The sequence below is a fragment of the Triturus cristatus genome, chromosome 1_1 (genome assembly GCF_964204655.1).
Source record: "Triturus cristatus chromosome 1_1, aTriCri1.1, whole genome shotgun sequence".
Lineage (NCBI taxonomy): Eukaryota > Metazoa > Chordata > Amphibia > Caudata > Salamandridae > Triturus > Triturus cristatus.
This window is the reverse complement of record NC_140579.1, coordinates 318,131,132-318,146,426: the sequence shown is the minus strand read 5'-3', so window position 1 is coordinate 318,146,426 and position 15,295 is coordinate 318,131,132.

The following is a 15,295-nucleotide window of genomic DNA, read 5'->3' as shown; positions in this document are numbered from 1 at the left end:
GGTACCACCACAGGCACAGGAGGTAGCCTTCCGTAACCGCAAGCATTACCACTCCATTAATGCCCTTGCGGTGTGTCTTGCCAACATGGTGATTTCACATGTCTGTGCTCGTTTCCCAGGATCAGCACACGATGCGTACATCATGAGGCGTAGCAGGGTGCTGAAAGGATGCTGCAGCTGCGCAACGAACGGGCATGTATTGTTGGTGGGTATACTCTGCCAGTCCTGTATTTAACCTCATCTTCCTGTCTTACTGCTTCACCTGACCCACTCTTGTCCATGATGTTTCCATGTAGGGGACGCTGGCTATCCCAACATGCCGTGGCTGATCACGCCTCTCCGCAACCCCAGCACGGCTGCCGATCACCGCTACAACAACGCCCATGGGCGGACCAGGCGAGTGATAGAGAGGATGTTTGGCCTCCTGAAGAGCCGATTCCATTGCCTCCACAAGACCGGTGGCGCACTCCCATATGCACCGGTGAAGGTCTGCAAGATATTCCTCGTGTGCTGCATGCTGCACAACATGGCAGTGGAGAAAGCTGTGCCACTCATCCTGGATCCAGATGAGCAGGACCATCCACCCATGGAGGATGAAGGGCTTGGGCACGAGGCAAGTGATGTGGAGGAGGAGGAGCCGGTAGAGGACATGCGGAGTCGGCTCATACGCGACTTCTTTGCTTAGTGGTGAGTTCCAGTGTCTGAGTGTGCACGCATTTGGCTGTGTGTGGCATGTGTTGCAATGTGTGTGTCCATCTGCATGTCTTCCAAGTGTGTCTGAGGTGTTTGGATGGGTCACTCGAGTGATGGTGCAATAGAATAATGTTGTTCCAGAGTCATCATTGTCACCTCGCATGTTGACAACCTAATACGTGTCGAGTACATGCACATGCATGCGGATGTGCTTCTTTTGGCTGACTTCTGGTATGTCTCCCATCCACAGGTACTTGCGCATGCTGTCTGCTGGTGGCATTGTTGTGCTCCTGCTATTCCTCATGAACACAGCAACATGTTCTGAATCAGCGTGACATGCACGGACAAGTTCGAAAATCTCCTTCGGGTAAGGGATGCAGCACGGCTTTTTGGGAGTGGTATTTGTTTTGAATGTGTGTGCACTGCTCCTGTTCATGTTTGGATACTTCACATACATGTAGATTCACGATGGGGCACATGACCTGGAGCAGAATTCACCTGAATTGATGGTCAGACTTGGTGACATCATCTGTAATGGGATTGTGATGGAGCCATCAATGTGTGTAACACTGGCCTCGGAAACATACGGGTTGCACCGGGTTGACATGGTGTGTGAATTCCCCATTAGGGGGTCAATGGTGTATAGCAGGCTCTCCGTGAGCAGCAGGGGGTGTTTAGCTGTAATCCGTCATTTGTGTGCCAGTGCCATGGATTTCCAGCATCTGTGGTGGTAAGGGGGGTGCCAGTGTTGGTCCCACGTGTTCATCCACATGACCTGTGTATGTGTTGACAGAGTTGCATTAGCATTCCGACACACATGAGTAATAAAGGTGTCCCTCTGCCTCCAAGGTGCCTCATCTCTGTCAATGGTGGTCTGTTGCCACTGTGCATGCGGCATGTCTGGCATTGTTCTCAGAGATGGTGCATATGAGTCTATGTGTAGAGTAGCAAGATGCAAGCTGTTTGTCAGGGATTAGATTCTGTATTGTGCATGATGTCCAAGGCTGTGTAGGTTTTGTGGCATGTCAGTCTCCATGACGGCCACTGTGCCGCATGTGAATACATTGTGTGTGTGTGTGCCATGTTGAACCAGACATTCCTTCCTTGACATACACTTTTTGCATGGTTCCTTCCTGAGATCCTTGTCTTTGTGTGCTACTTGTGGCATTGTTTCCTTGACATGGCGCATGCTGTTGCAGGCCCTGCTGCAAGGGCACCCAGTGTCCACGCAAACGAGCTGGTGTTCATCATGGACTCTCTTGCTGACATGTGCTATGCTGATCAGCAGCATCTGTGCCTCATGCGGCAGCACACTCTGCATTATGCACAAGATCCCCAGTTCCATCCACCTCAAGGCAAGAGGGAGACCATCCCCCAGGTCAACTATGACATCCGTTTCTACTCCTACCCTGCACTCTACGGACATGTGCGTTCGAAATCCCATGATACTTGTCCACATTCAGGGTGCATCTGCACAGCTCTGCTACTACATCCGGCGACCAGGCCACATCAACGTCCAACAGAGATGGGGGGAGTGGATCACTGCCAGCTGCAGGATGACCTTCTCAATCCACGCACACACTCAGGATGCAGCCCACACCCACAACACAACCTTGTGGCACTGTGATCCAACACCCAATTGTGCCATCTCCATGCATCCAACCTTGGCTGGCCCACCATTCTACACATCCACCTGACTCAAGCATGCAGGACATGGTTCTGCCACGTGTCTACACATACCTGGGGCTCCCACCCCAGGACACTCCACATGATCCCTGACCGCTGCGCATGACTGTTGCTCTTCTGAATAGGTCTGTGGGCACAGTTGTGCGGGCACCCCCTCAGCTGGTTGGGCCAATCACGGGTGAGTATGGTGATCCATGTCTGTCTTGGATGGTACGTTGTGACCCATGTTTGTCCTGTGCCAGACTCAGAACCCAGGGTATGGATGTTTGGAGTTAATTCAGTAATCAGGCATGGTTTGACTTTACAACACAGACATGTAGTGGAATAATGCTAAATGACGGCATCATCTTGTGATTGTGATGAATTTTATTAGTGCTGGGGTACGTGTTTGGGGGGGGGACAAGAGGTGCTTGGCGGGAGTGTAGAATCCAAAGTTCACAGGGGGAGTTGGTGTCCTTGCCATTGACAGTCATCAGAGTCTGTGCCACAGTCTTTGTCAACATTGGTCAGACAGTGACCAGCAAGGCCATGTGGCAGAGAATGTCCTTTGCTGCTGTGCTGCTGTTGGGCCAGAGGGTCAGGTGCCAGGCCAGGTGACCTGGGAGATGGTGATGTTCCGCTGACTCTCACGGTCTTTTTCGTGGACGACCCACCTTCCTGTAGGGACCCTCAGACGCCTGCCTTGACGATGCAAGGGACGCTCCATCAGATGTATCCTCCTCCTCCCTCCCTGTGTCTGGTGCTGCTCTACGCCTGGTGGCACAGGGAGGGTTTGCCAGGCTTTGGGCGATTTGATGGAGGGATTGGCTCACGTCCCTGTGCACCGCCAAGAGCTCTGCAAGTCTTGCCTCCATCCGAGCATGATGCTCAACCTGCAGGGCCTTCATCTCATTGAGGGTCCCCACTACCTGGGCGATGCCTCTGGAGTCACGCCGGTATGCGTCCAGGATGGTTCTGACGTGTGCCATAGCCGGGTCCTGAGCCAACTGGTCAGGTTCGCGCCTCCGCCGTCCTCCACTCCCACCACCCCTGCCCACTTGCGCCTGGCCTGACGTTGTGGGCACATCGGGTCTCCGGGACCCCTGAGGGATGGCATTTGTGGTGTTGCCTGCCTCCTCCTGGGTGCCCGGAGAACCTTGTCCCTCCTGGACACACTGGCTGCGTTGTTGTGTGCGGGCAGGGCTCCTGGGTGTCTCCTGGGATGTGGCAGGAATGGGGGTGGTGGTTGGCACAGTTGTACCTGACACAGGTGCTGCAGGTGGTTGGACACCAGAGGGGCCAGGTTGGTCTGGGTCATCCACGGAGTGGTGAGAGTCGTCGCTGCTGGTGGGGTCCTCTTCACGCAGAGCCTGGTCCTGTGAGTCTTCCCCCCCAGTGTTGGGGGGAGATCGATGACGTTGACCTGTGTGTGAGAGAGACAGTGTTAATTGTGTTACATGCGACATCCATGTTTCATTCATGTTTGATTTGGCACAGTTCCTCTGGGTGGTTGGATTTGGCTAGCATTCCTCACACAGTGCACTTGTGCATGGGTATGTCCCTTGGCCACAGCTTTCGACACTTTACCTATGTGTGACACAGTCTTAGTTGATGCATCTTTTGTGAACGCAGTCAGCAGTGTAGTGAGCGGGCGTAGCAAGCCATGCAGAGCCGCCTTACGTGTTGCACTGTACGTGGCCAAATGGTGTTTATTCCATGCTATTTGAGAATGCAGGTAGGTAACTTAACAATTTGTGACAGGGTTCTGACGAACACAGTGGGTAGGTATACTGGGTGTAAGGTTCTGTTTGTGCCTGCAGCACGGAGGTACTCGTGCACAGATTGACACATGGCCTAGTGTTTATCAAAGGTTGAAGGGGGGGTTAAGGCACTGCCAAACCTTGTCTACATGCACACAGTCCACCTGCTGACGAGCGTACATGGCCACACCACCCAAGGGTGATTTGGTCTCCCTCTGTCTCCCTTTCTCCCTCCCTCTGTCAGCCTCCTCCCTCTGTCCGTCTCCCTTTCTCCCTCCCTCTATCAGCCTCCTCCCTCTGTCCGTCTCCCTTTCTCCCTCCCTCTGTCAGCCTCCTCCCACTGTCCGTCTCCCTCTATCTCCCTTTCTCCCTCCCTCTCTCAGCCTCCTCCCACTGTCCGTCTCCCTCTATCTCCCTTTCTCCCTCCCTCTGTCAGCCTCCTCCCTCTGTCCGTCTCCCTTTCTCTCTCCCTCTGTCAGCCTCCTCCCACTGTCCGACGACTCCCTTTCTCCCTCCCTCTATCAGCCTCCTCCCTCTGTCCGTCTCCCTTTCTCCCTCCCTCTATCAGCCTCCTCCCTCTGTGCGTCTCCCTCTGTCTCCCTTTCTCCCTCCCTCTATCAGCCTCCTCCCTCTGTCCATCTCCCTTTCTCCCTCCCTCTGTCAGCCTCCTCCCTCTGTCTGTCTCTCTCTGTCTCCCCTTCTCCCTTCCTCTGTGAGCCTCCTCCCTCCCTCTGTCTGTCTCCCTGTGTCCACCTCTCTCTCTGTCCCTCTCTCTGTCCCTCTCCCTCCCTCTGTGCGTCACCCTCTGTCACCTCAGCCCAGCTTCCTGGGCACACACAGTTTGCAGGTCTTGCAAAGGCCATTGGCTTGTTCATGTGGGTTTGTTTCTTCTCTGCCAGCACCCATTGGGCGTAGTGTCTGAGTGTGCGCTGCTGCTGTGGCGGTGTGTGCTGACACTCTTTCAGTGTGCTGCGTCTTCATTGGCTGCTGTTATGTGCAAATTGTGCCTTCATACCCATGTCGTCCTGCAACGCGGCCACCATTAGCTGGCAAAACAGTACTGTGTGGGGACACACTGTTGGTATGGCTGTGCCCTAAGCCATATGGGCTGAGGGCATTATTGTGTGCTTCAGAGTTGCTCTATGTTAGTTTTGAGGCCCACCCTCCCGGCATCAGGGACATCCTGTCTTGTGTTGGTGTTTAGTGTGGCCTGTGTCTTGGCATGGCCTTGCTTGGAGCATGGGGCATGGAGGCGCTAGTGGCATGTGTGTGTTTTTGGAGTGTGGTTGTGTCCGGTGCAGGCTTTGGGGGGGTTGCGTGCATGATTGGTATTTGGGTTGTATATGGCGTTCCCCCATGTGAGGTGAGTTGTTTGTGTACTCACCAGGCTCTCGGACTCCTTCTAGTCTGTCTACTACCAACGGCGGCAGCATGGACGTCACCTTCTCCTCCCAGGGATGGTAGTGTACCGGTCTGCGGGGCGGCCCTCCTCCAGTGATGTTGGCCTGGTTGTGCTCGTCCGTCATTTTGCGGCGGACCGTCCTCCGCAGATCGTACCACCTGGCTTGGCACTCATGCCTGGTCCTTCTGGTGGCCCCAACAGCATTCACGGAATTGACTATCCTCTCCCACATGGCAGTTTTTTCTGATATGCTGGTCCGTCTGACCAATGTTCCAAAGAGCTGTGGCTCAACTCTGATGATTTCGTCGACAAGGGACTCCAGCTCGTCCTTTGTGAACTTTGGATTCTTGTTGGTGGGCATGGTGTGGGGTGTGGGTGTGGATGGTTGTGGGGGTGGGGGTGTGGATGGGTGTGGGTGTGGATGGTTGTGGGTGTGCAGGTGTGTGTGTGTGAATGTGATGAGGGTGTGTTTGTGATGGTGGTTGTGTGAAGGAGTGCAAGTGTAAGGTGTATTGATGGTTGAAGTATGGTGCAGTGTGTTGTCTCTGAGGTCTGGCAGCAGTGGATCTGTTGCAAAGGATCATGGTTTGTGTGTGTTGGGCCTTTTTATTGGTCCATTTGTGGGTGTGGCTGTGTTTGAACTTTGGGTGGGTGTGTTATAAGGAGTGGTAGTGGTTTGGGCCTCTGTTTCTCTGTTTGTCAGTTGCAGGTCAGTGTAGAGGATATATTTGGCCTTGTTGGATATGTTTTGTGGTGTTGTGTGCCTCGGATTGACTGTCCTTGTGTTTTTTTGGTTAGTTCTGGTTCAGTAGGAGTGTTTTTAGCCTCTGTACGGTGCGTACATGGGCCATGTTGTTGTACAGTGCTGTCCTTTGCTATGGCTTTGTACAACTCGTACATGCCCGATGTTGGGTGAGGGTGCTGGTGTGTGGGCCTGGGGTAGGGTGCGTACGAACATGGGCAGGGTATTGGTCCGCACCGTCCATCGGTGGTGGTGTTTCGCACGGTACATACAAGGGGGGCTGGGTGTAGGGTCCGTACATACACAGGTGGGGAGCTGGTACGCTCCATGCATACACGGGTGGGGGTATGGTCCATACATACACGGGTAGGGTGGGGGTACGGTCCGTACATACACTGGTGGGGTGGGGGTACGCTCCATTCATACACTGGTGGGGGTACGGTCCGTACATACACTGGTGGGGTGGAGGTACGGTCCGTACATACACGGGTGGGGTGTTGGTACGCTCCATTCATACACGGGTGGGGGTACGGTCCGTACATACACGGGTGGGGGTACGGTCCGTACATACACTGGTGGGGTGGGGGTACGGTCCGTACATACACTGGTGGGGTGGGGGTACGGTCCGTACATACACGGGTGGGGTGTTGGTACGCTCCATTCATACACGGGTGGGGGTACGGTCCGTACATACACTGGTGGGGTGTTGGCACGCTCCATTCATACATGGGTGGGGGTACGGTACGTACATACACGGGTGGGGGTACGGTCCGTACATACACTGGTGGGGTGTTGGTACGCTCCATTCATACACAGGTGGGGGCACGGTCCGTACATACACGGGTGGGGGTATGGTCGGTACATACACTGGTGGGGTGGGGGTACGGTCTGTACATACACGGGTGGGGTGTTGGTACGCTCCATTCATACACGGGTGGGGGTACGGTCCGTACATACACGTATGGGGGTACGATCTGTACATCCACTGGTGGGGTGGGGGTACGGTCCGTACATACACTGGTGGGGTGTTGGTACGCTCCATTCATACACGGGTGGGGGTACGGTCCGTACATACACTGGTGGGGTGTTGGTACGCTCCATTCATACACGGGTGGGGGTACGGTCCATACATACACGGGTGGGGGTACGGTCCGTACATACACTGGTGGGGTGGGGTACGGTCCGTACATACACGGGTGGGGTGGGGGTACAGTCCGTACATACACGGGTGGGGGTACGGTCCGTACATACACTGGTGGGGTGTTGGTACGCTCCATTCATACACGGGTGTCGGTACGGTCCATACATACACAGGTGGGGGTACGGTCCGTACATACACTGGTGGGGTGGGGTACGGTCTGCACATACACGGGTGGGGGTACGGTCCGTACATACATGGGTGGGGAGTTGGTACGCTCCATGCATACATAGGTGGGGGTACGCTCCATGCAGACACTGGTGGGGGTTCGGCGCGTACATCCGCGGCCGGGGGCATTTTGCTCGTACATGCGGGGTCTGTGGTGGGGTGTTCGGCGCGTATGCGGGCACGTGTCTCCATGCTTGCTATGGGAGTTCGGTCCGTACGGTGTTTTTACCATCCAGTTGTGAATTCGAAAGGACGGGAGTGATCGTACTTGCGCGGTCGGACTTCATTTTTCCGATTCGTACGGTAAATCGTCCGGGGATGTGTCGGACACAATTTCCGACCCGAAGACGTGTGGGGGACTTTTCCGGATGTGATTCGCATGGAGTTTTTCCCATGCGAATCGTACTAGACAGTTTGTACGCTTCTTGTACGATTCGGACGGTAGAAAGTCCAGATTCAATTCGGACGGGGGAAATTTTTCCAGGATCTGAATCGGCACCCTAATGTGGCTTAACGCTGCCTTGTAAATAAAGCACCCTTTTACGCTATACTTTGGGGCCGATTCCGATGGCCGGTCGGACAGCTGTCCGTAGCTTTACCCTGCGACAGACACGTACCCAGAGCCGGTCCGTCCTGTAGAGTAAGTACGATGCGCATAACTGCCAAAAACACGACCGACACGTAGGCTGTGAATCAAGCCCCATGCTCCGTCCCAAAGATGAACCGTGTCGCCCGTAAGCAGTATCCATAGCAGTTTCCGGCATGACAAGTACGATGCAAACTTCCTACGCGCCGGACAGGTCGTCACGTACGGCACATCACAGCATCCGGAAAACAAGCATATCAGCTACGATTCGCTCCACAAATCAATACACGGCTACGAGATGGACCAGCTTGCAGCGGGTACGAGACAGAGCAACAAGCAGCGTGTACGACACAAACACATCATGAATCCCATCGCGTAGGTCATACCAGTACTCTACATCTATGACCGGCTCAGGGACCGATGCCGATGGCGCAGGCGGTAAGTCAGACACCTACCACATAAACAAACGACACGTGCACGCAAAATGGCACACACACACAGGGGATCCACATCCTGGCCACTAACAACAGCCCACCATAGGGGGCCTGTTGCCCATCAACCCTGCCACCCCCACTCACAGGGGACCTATTGCCCATTACCCCTGCCACCCCCACTGACAGGGCTTATGTTGCCCATCATCCCTGCCACCCCCACCCATAGTTGACCTGTTGCCCGTCACCCCTGCCACCCTAACTCACAGGGGACCTGGTGCCCATCACCCCTGCCACCCCCACTCACAGGGCTTATGTTGCCCATTACCCCTGCCACCCCCACTCACAGGGCTTATGTTGCCCATCACCCCTGCCACCCACACCCATAGTGGACCTGTTGCCCATCACCCCTGCCACCCCCACTCACAGGGGACCTGGTGCCCATTACCCCTGCCACCCCCACTCACAGGGCTTATGTTGCCCATCACCCCTGCCACCCCCACTCACAGGGGACATTTTGCCCATCACCCCTGCCACCCCCACTCACAGGGCTTATGTTGCCAATTACCCCTGCCACCCCCACTCACAGTTGACCTGTTGCCCATCACCCCTTCCACCCCCACTCACAGGGCTTATGTTGCCCATCACCCCTGCCACCCCCAATCACAGGGGACCTGCTGCCCATCACCCCTGCCTCCCCCACCCATAGTGGACCTGTTGCCCATCACCCCTGCCACCCCCACTCACAGGGGACATGTTGTCCATTACCCCTGCCACCCCCACTCACAGGGCTTATGTTGCCCATCACCCCTGCCACCCCCACCCATAGTGGACCAGTTGCCCATCACCCCTGCCACCCCCACTCATAGGGGACCTGGTGCCCATCACCCCTGCCACCCCCACTCACAGGGCATATGTTTCCCATCACCCCTGCCACCCCCACTCACAGGGCATATGTTGCCCATTACCCCTGCCACCCCCACTCACAGGGCTTATGTTGCCCATCACCCCTGCCAGCCCCCCATAGTGGACCTGTTGCCCATCACCGCTGCCACCCCCACTCACAGGGGACCTGGTGCCCATCACCCCTGCCACCCCCACTCACAGGGCTTATGTTTCCCATCACCCCTGCCACCCCCACTCACAGGGCTTATGTTGCCCATCACCCCTGCCACCCACACCCATAGTGGACCTGTTGCCCATCACCCCTGCCACCCCTACTCACAGGGGACCTGGTGCCCATCACCCCTGCCACTCCCACTCACAGGGCGTATGTTTCCCATCACCCCTGCCACCCCCACTCACAGGGCTTATGTTGCCCATCACCCCTGCCACCCACACCCATAGTGGACCTGTTGCCTACCACCCCTGCCACCCCCACTCACAGGGGACCTGTTGCACATCACCCCTGCCACCCCCAGCCATAGGATGGGTGATGCGCAACACATCCAGCATACACAAACATCCGGTATGTCCGCAAAATGCATCCCCCATGACATGATGACAACAGTGTGTAGTCTGTGACAAATGCCCACAACAGTGAATATGGCTACGAGCATACAATGTAAGTAACATCACATGTGTGACCGACACATGAGTATGACATACACAAGGCAAGCATCACCACAGCACTGTGGCAATGTAAAAAGAACACCCCCTCACTGTGTAGAACAGAAGTCAAGTGGGGGCTCACAAAATGCAGCAGATGTGGAGCATTGTGGTGATGGGGACCAAACCCCCCTCAACACAGTGACCAAAAGGTAAGTGTCATCATGGTCAAAGCTGCAAATAACAAACAGCATGTATGATCCCTGATCCCAAAACATCAAACACTTCGGGGGCAAACTAGTTGTTGTGTCCTATACACACAGAGATGTGGTGAGGCAAACAGTGCTGTGAAAACATAACACTCTCGGCCATGTGCAGACAAGCACCACACATGGGGGCTGACAATGCACACAGCGTACAATCACACAAGAGCAGAAGTGACCATCACCAAGCATGCACACATCTCGAAAATAGACACACCAATCAAAACAACATGTGTAGACTGTAGGTGTCAGCTCACTAACTCACATTCCATGCCAGCAATGGCACCCAACAACCAGGATGAATGTGCACAATGATGTGAAATGACTCACAGGGACAGCATTCAAAATCACAAACAGCATCCAGACAAAGGCCCACAACAGCAATACCAATGCAATGGTGCAGATGCACAAACACAAACAGGCAAACTCACACTGCACATTGGACACATGTATGTGTGTGTGTCACAGTATCCCCAGGCAACTACACAACACATGAGAGGGGCTGAACCACAGTGACACAGATGTGGACACAGTGCCATACAAAAGTAAACCATCATTGGGACACCCTCAGTGGGCAATCAGGTGTTGGGAGATGAGAGGAAGCACAACAGACACATGTGACACTAGCTGGAATGAACACCAGCTAACACAGCAAGAGACTGACACACAACAGCACAATCCCCAGGGACAAGACATTGGGGTGACACAAGCATGCATGACACCTCCACTGTGATGACAAAGGCAGATGTCGTACAAACTGGGAAACCCAGACATGTGTCCTGTGCCACAAATGTAAATCACACATACACAAACACAAATCACTCAGCATGGCCCCTCATCCATGGACAAATGGGAGCTAGGGGACCATCCATGCAAACATTCACATCAGTCCACCATCAACACCACACACCTGAACTGCAAGAATGTGTATCTATGAAGCCCACATGGACAGATGACATTGCACATGCCCACATGACAAACACAGGAATGTTGGTAGGAACTAAGGTGCACACACACATCACACAACGACTGTTTACAACCCTGGGGAATGACAGACACTCTGCACAGTATGCGGTACATGGCCATGACCTCAAAGCTCATGTGACCTTCACAATCCCTGCCACAGTCCCAGGACTATGCAGATGCCAAGGAGGAACACAAGGCACCCATGCTGACACCTGCCAGCGTCGCTGCCATGAACCCGACAAGTGGGAGCAGTCACACACACATACAAATATCTCAATCACTGAAAACTACCACCTAGGGACAACTACATGATAATGCGAACAAACAAGTGCCTTGAGAAACTCTCACTGTGTCCCATCTGTGTCTGACAACATCATCAACACTCAGAACTGACAAATCACAATGATGATACACCAATTAACAGTAGTAAGTCATGCACCCACACATCTGGTAGCCCATTGGAAAAGTAGTGGAATTAACCCAGTACCACTTAGTAAGCATCAACAACAGGAATATACCAAGGGAACACTGTCTGTGTATGAACAGGGATGTGGACACACACACATGCACATACAACACACACCATGGGCCCAGGCCATGTCACTGGACAACACACTAACTTGAGGGTACACAACTCCTGTGGGAGCACAGCTGTGCCAAACATATTCACCGCAAGTCCCACTCATGTCTGCAGAACACTTGGTCAGTCAGCCATCAGTTACCACACAATGAAGGCTCTGGTCACAACAGCCTGGGTACGGAAGTCACCCCTAAGTCAGCTGCACATACCCCAAACATATGTCTAGCAAGTTGCACAGAGGACCCTGTTTCTCCTATTACAATGATGCCCACACCTGTAGGGCCAGTAGTGATGAGCACGAAGTATGTGGAAGTGACAATTTGGACAATGGGAAGCACATCATATGTGCAGGGGTGCAAGCCACAGATGTGATCATGGCAATTAAATGCTCACAGAGAGATGTACACAAATAGTTGATCCAGACACACCCAGGTAGCTGCAAAGGATGACATGGATACCCACCAGAATAGGATACATATCTCATGGACCACAGGGAGTACCTCACATCAACACATCAGTATGCAACATTGTATACCAAGCATTACAGGTGCAAGGGCATCTAAAACAACCTCAACATGATGTTACAGCTAAATCAAGTTCACAGGGACAAAGTAAAAAAGCTTTATTCAGCATATGCAAAGTGAAACGTCTGTTTCAACAAAAGGCCAATGGCCTATCCATGTCCAAAGGGCAAGGAGTGAACAAGAGTCACAAATTCAGTATATGAAATTCGCAACGTCTGTGCAACCAAAAGGCCAATGGCGAGTCCATGTCAAATTGCCAAGGAGTGAACTAGAGTGACAACTGTCACACCTTGCTTGCCTGCCCTGCTAAGGACCGGGGTCATCCCCTCGGAGGGGCATACATGGGGGCAGGCCAGGCACCGCAGGGACAGGATCAGGGCACAGCAGAAGGAGGCAGTGAAGAGGTGGGGGATGCAGGCGAGACACTTGCATCTGCAGTGGAGATGACTGAAGTGGTGGGTGCTGTCACAACTGTGTGGCACCAGTCAGATGGGGTGGGTGCCGGCACAACTCCAGTGGGCAGGTCAGATGGAGTGGATTGGCTCACCACTGCAGTGCCCAAGTCAGACGGGGTGGGCATGGACTCCAAAGCAGTGCCTATATCCATGGGAGGGCAATGGGGGACAGGTGAGGTCTGCAGGGCAGGGGGTGGTGACACAGTCCCCACATCAGTGGCAGCAACTGTCAGACCAGGTGTCGAGGAGCAAGTGCTAGGGGGGGATGGCCATAGCATTTTGGGGATGGTGTATCTGTATGTGAGGGAACCCGGGGCAGGGAGTGGCAGGGGAACCTCTGGAGTGGTAGCCTGGGGGATGGAGGACGGAGACTTTGCCTTGGAGCTGCTTGCTGGCGGGCGGGTCTTACTCTTCTTGCACCGGGGGGACTTGCGGGTGGGCATCTCGGTCTGGGGGAAGGGTGTCCGGGTGTGAGGGGCACTCCCTTCTGTGTGTGGGGACTTCCTCTTCCCCTTGTAATCAGGATCTGCTGGGTCAGTGGGGAAGAGGTAAAGGTCACAGAGGAAGAGCTTCTGGGGGGATGGGGTTGCAGGTGAGGCAAGGGAAGGGGGCTGGGAGGGAGAGGTCTCAGAGGACTGTGGAGTGGTTGTGGATGACTGTGTGTGTGTCCCCTGTGAGTGTGGAATCAGTCCCCTGCGCTTGCTTGTGTGCACGTCTAGCCCTTGGTTTGGGGTTTCTGTGCTTTGGACAGGTAGTGTGCTGGTAATTGTGGGTGCTGCAGGGGTAGGAGGGGTGTGGGACTGTTGGAGGAGGGACACTGCTGCCATCAGGGAGGAGGCTACGGACTGGTTGGTCCTCTGTAGGGCAGACATGCCAGAGGAAATGCCCTCCATGAATCATACCAGTTGTGTCAACAGACCTGTGTGTGCATGGAGGACCTTCAGCATCGACGTCTGCCCCACATGCATCTGTCTAAGTAAGTCCACAGACTCCTCACTCAGGACATCAGGGGACACAGGGGCAGGGGGTGTGGTGCCTGGCACAAAGGAGACATGCTCACGAACATGGGAGCCTACAGGGACCTCTGGAATGGGAGCCGATGGGAGGGGGGTGGTGGTGCTGGCGGAGACAGCCTCACTAGCTGGGGTTTGGTAACTGCTGACACCCGCCTCCACAGGGGAGTCATCCTCAGAGCTGCTGTGGCCTTCAGCTGGGGGGGATGGTGCTGACGACTTTTCTGTGTGGCTGAAATCGCCCTCCGTGCCACTGGGTCCACCTGACTCCTCTCCTTCTGTCCCTGGAAGGCTCTGTGGCTCCTCCTGTTCCGTGGAGCTGTCCCCTCCTGTGGCCGTGGATGTATCTGGATAGGAATAGGAAAAAACAGAACAACATCAGTCACCTGCACCGACTGCACACACCACAGTGAGTACATCACATCACAGGGCAAGCCCTGGCATCATCAGCTGAACACAGCTCAAAGTGCCAACACTGTTTAGAATAAGACAATTGTCATTTCCAACATCAAACATGGCACACATATCCCTCCTTGATTTGCACACATATGTCTGTTGCATGTTGGATGCTAATACCCCAATGTGCCAACATGCACCACCCACACATTAGTTGTACATGCAAGTGAACATGTAGGAGTATGTCACTAGACCCACAGCACATCTCTTGTGACTGACTCAGCACAAGTGTCCGGATGAAGGGATGGGCAGAGACTCATTTCACATGCTTGGGATGCATGCCAGCAACACACACTATGATGTACTCATGTCCTGATGGGCAAGGCCACAATGGGGTGCATGGTGCACACTTGAACACAACGCAGGCTCACTCATAGCAATGTCAATGCCATGGCACTGGGATGCCCTTTAAGTCAGTCAACACTGTCTCCTGTCACAGGGGCAGGGCATCCAGACAACAACAATATGCACTGACTCACAATCCTAGCTCAGGGGCAAATCTGACTCTACAGATGACCGGCGCACTTGCCCATCCCACGCACACAACATATCCAGGACCCAGAAGACCCCACATCATGAAAATCAGACATATGAGTCTCAGCAAATACGAATCCATGGACATTAACACATCACAGTCTGCCATGCATATAACCCAGCTGCATGAGGGACAGAGTTGCATACACCATTGTGCGCTGTCAGATGCTCACACACCTATATGTCACACAGGTCTTGTCTCCCACAGTCACATTGCAGATGTCATGCTACCCTCGGAATCATGGACACCCCAGTTGTACGTAGCAACAAGCCACACCCTAATGACACAGAGGCACACACCTGAGGGCACA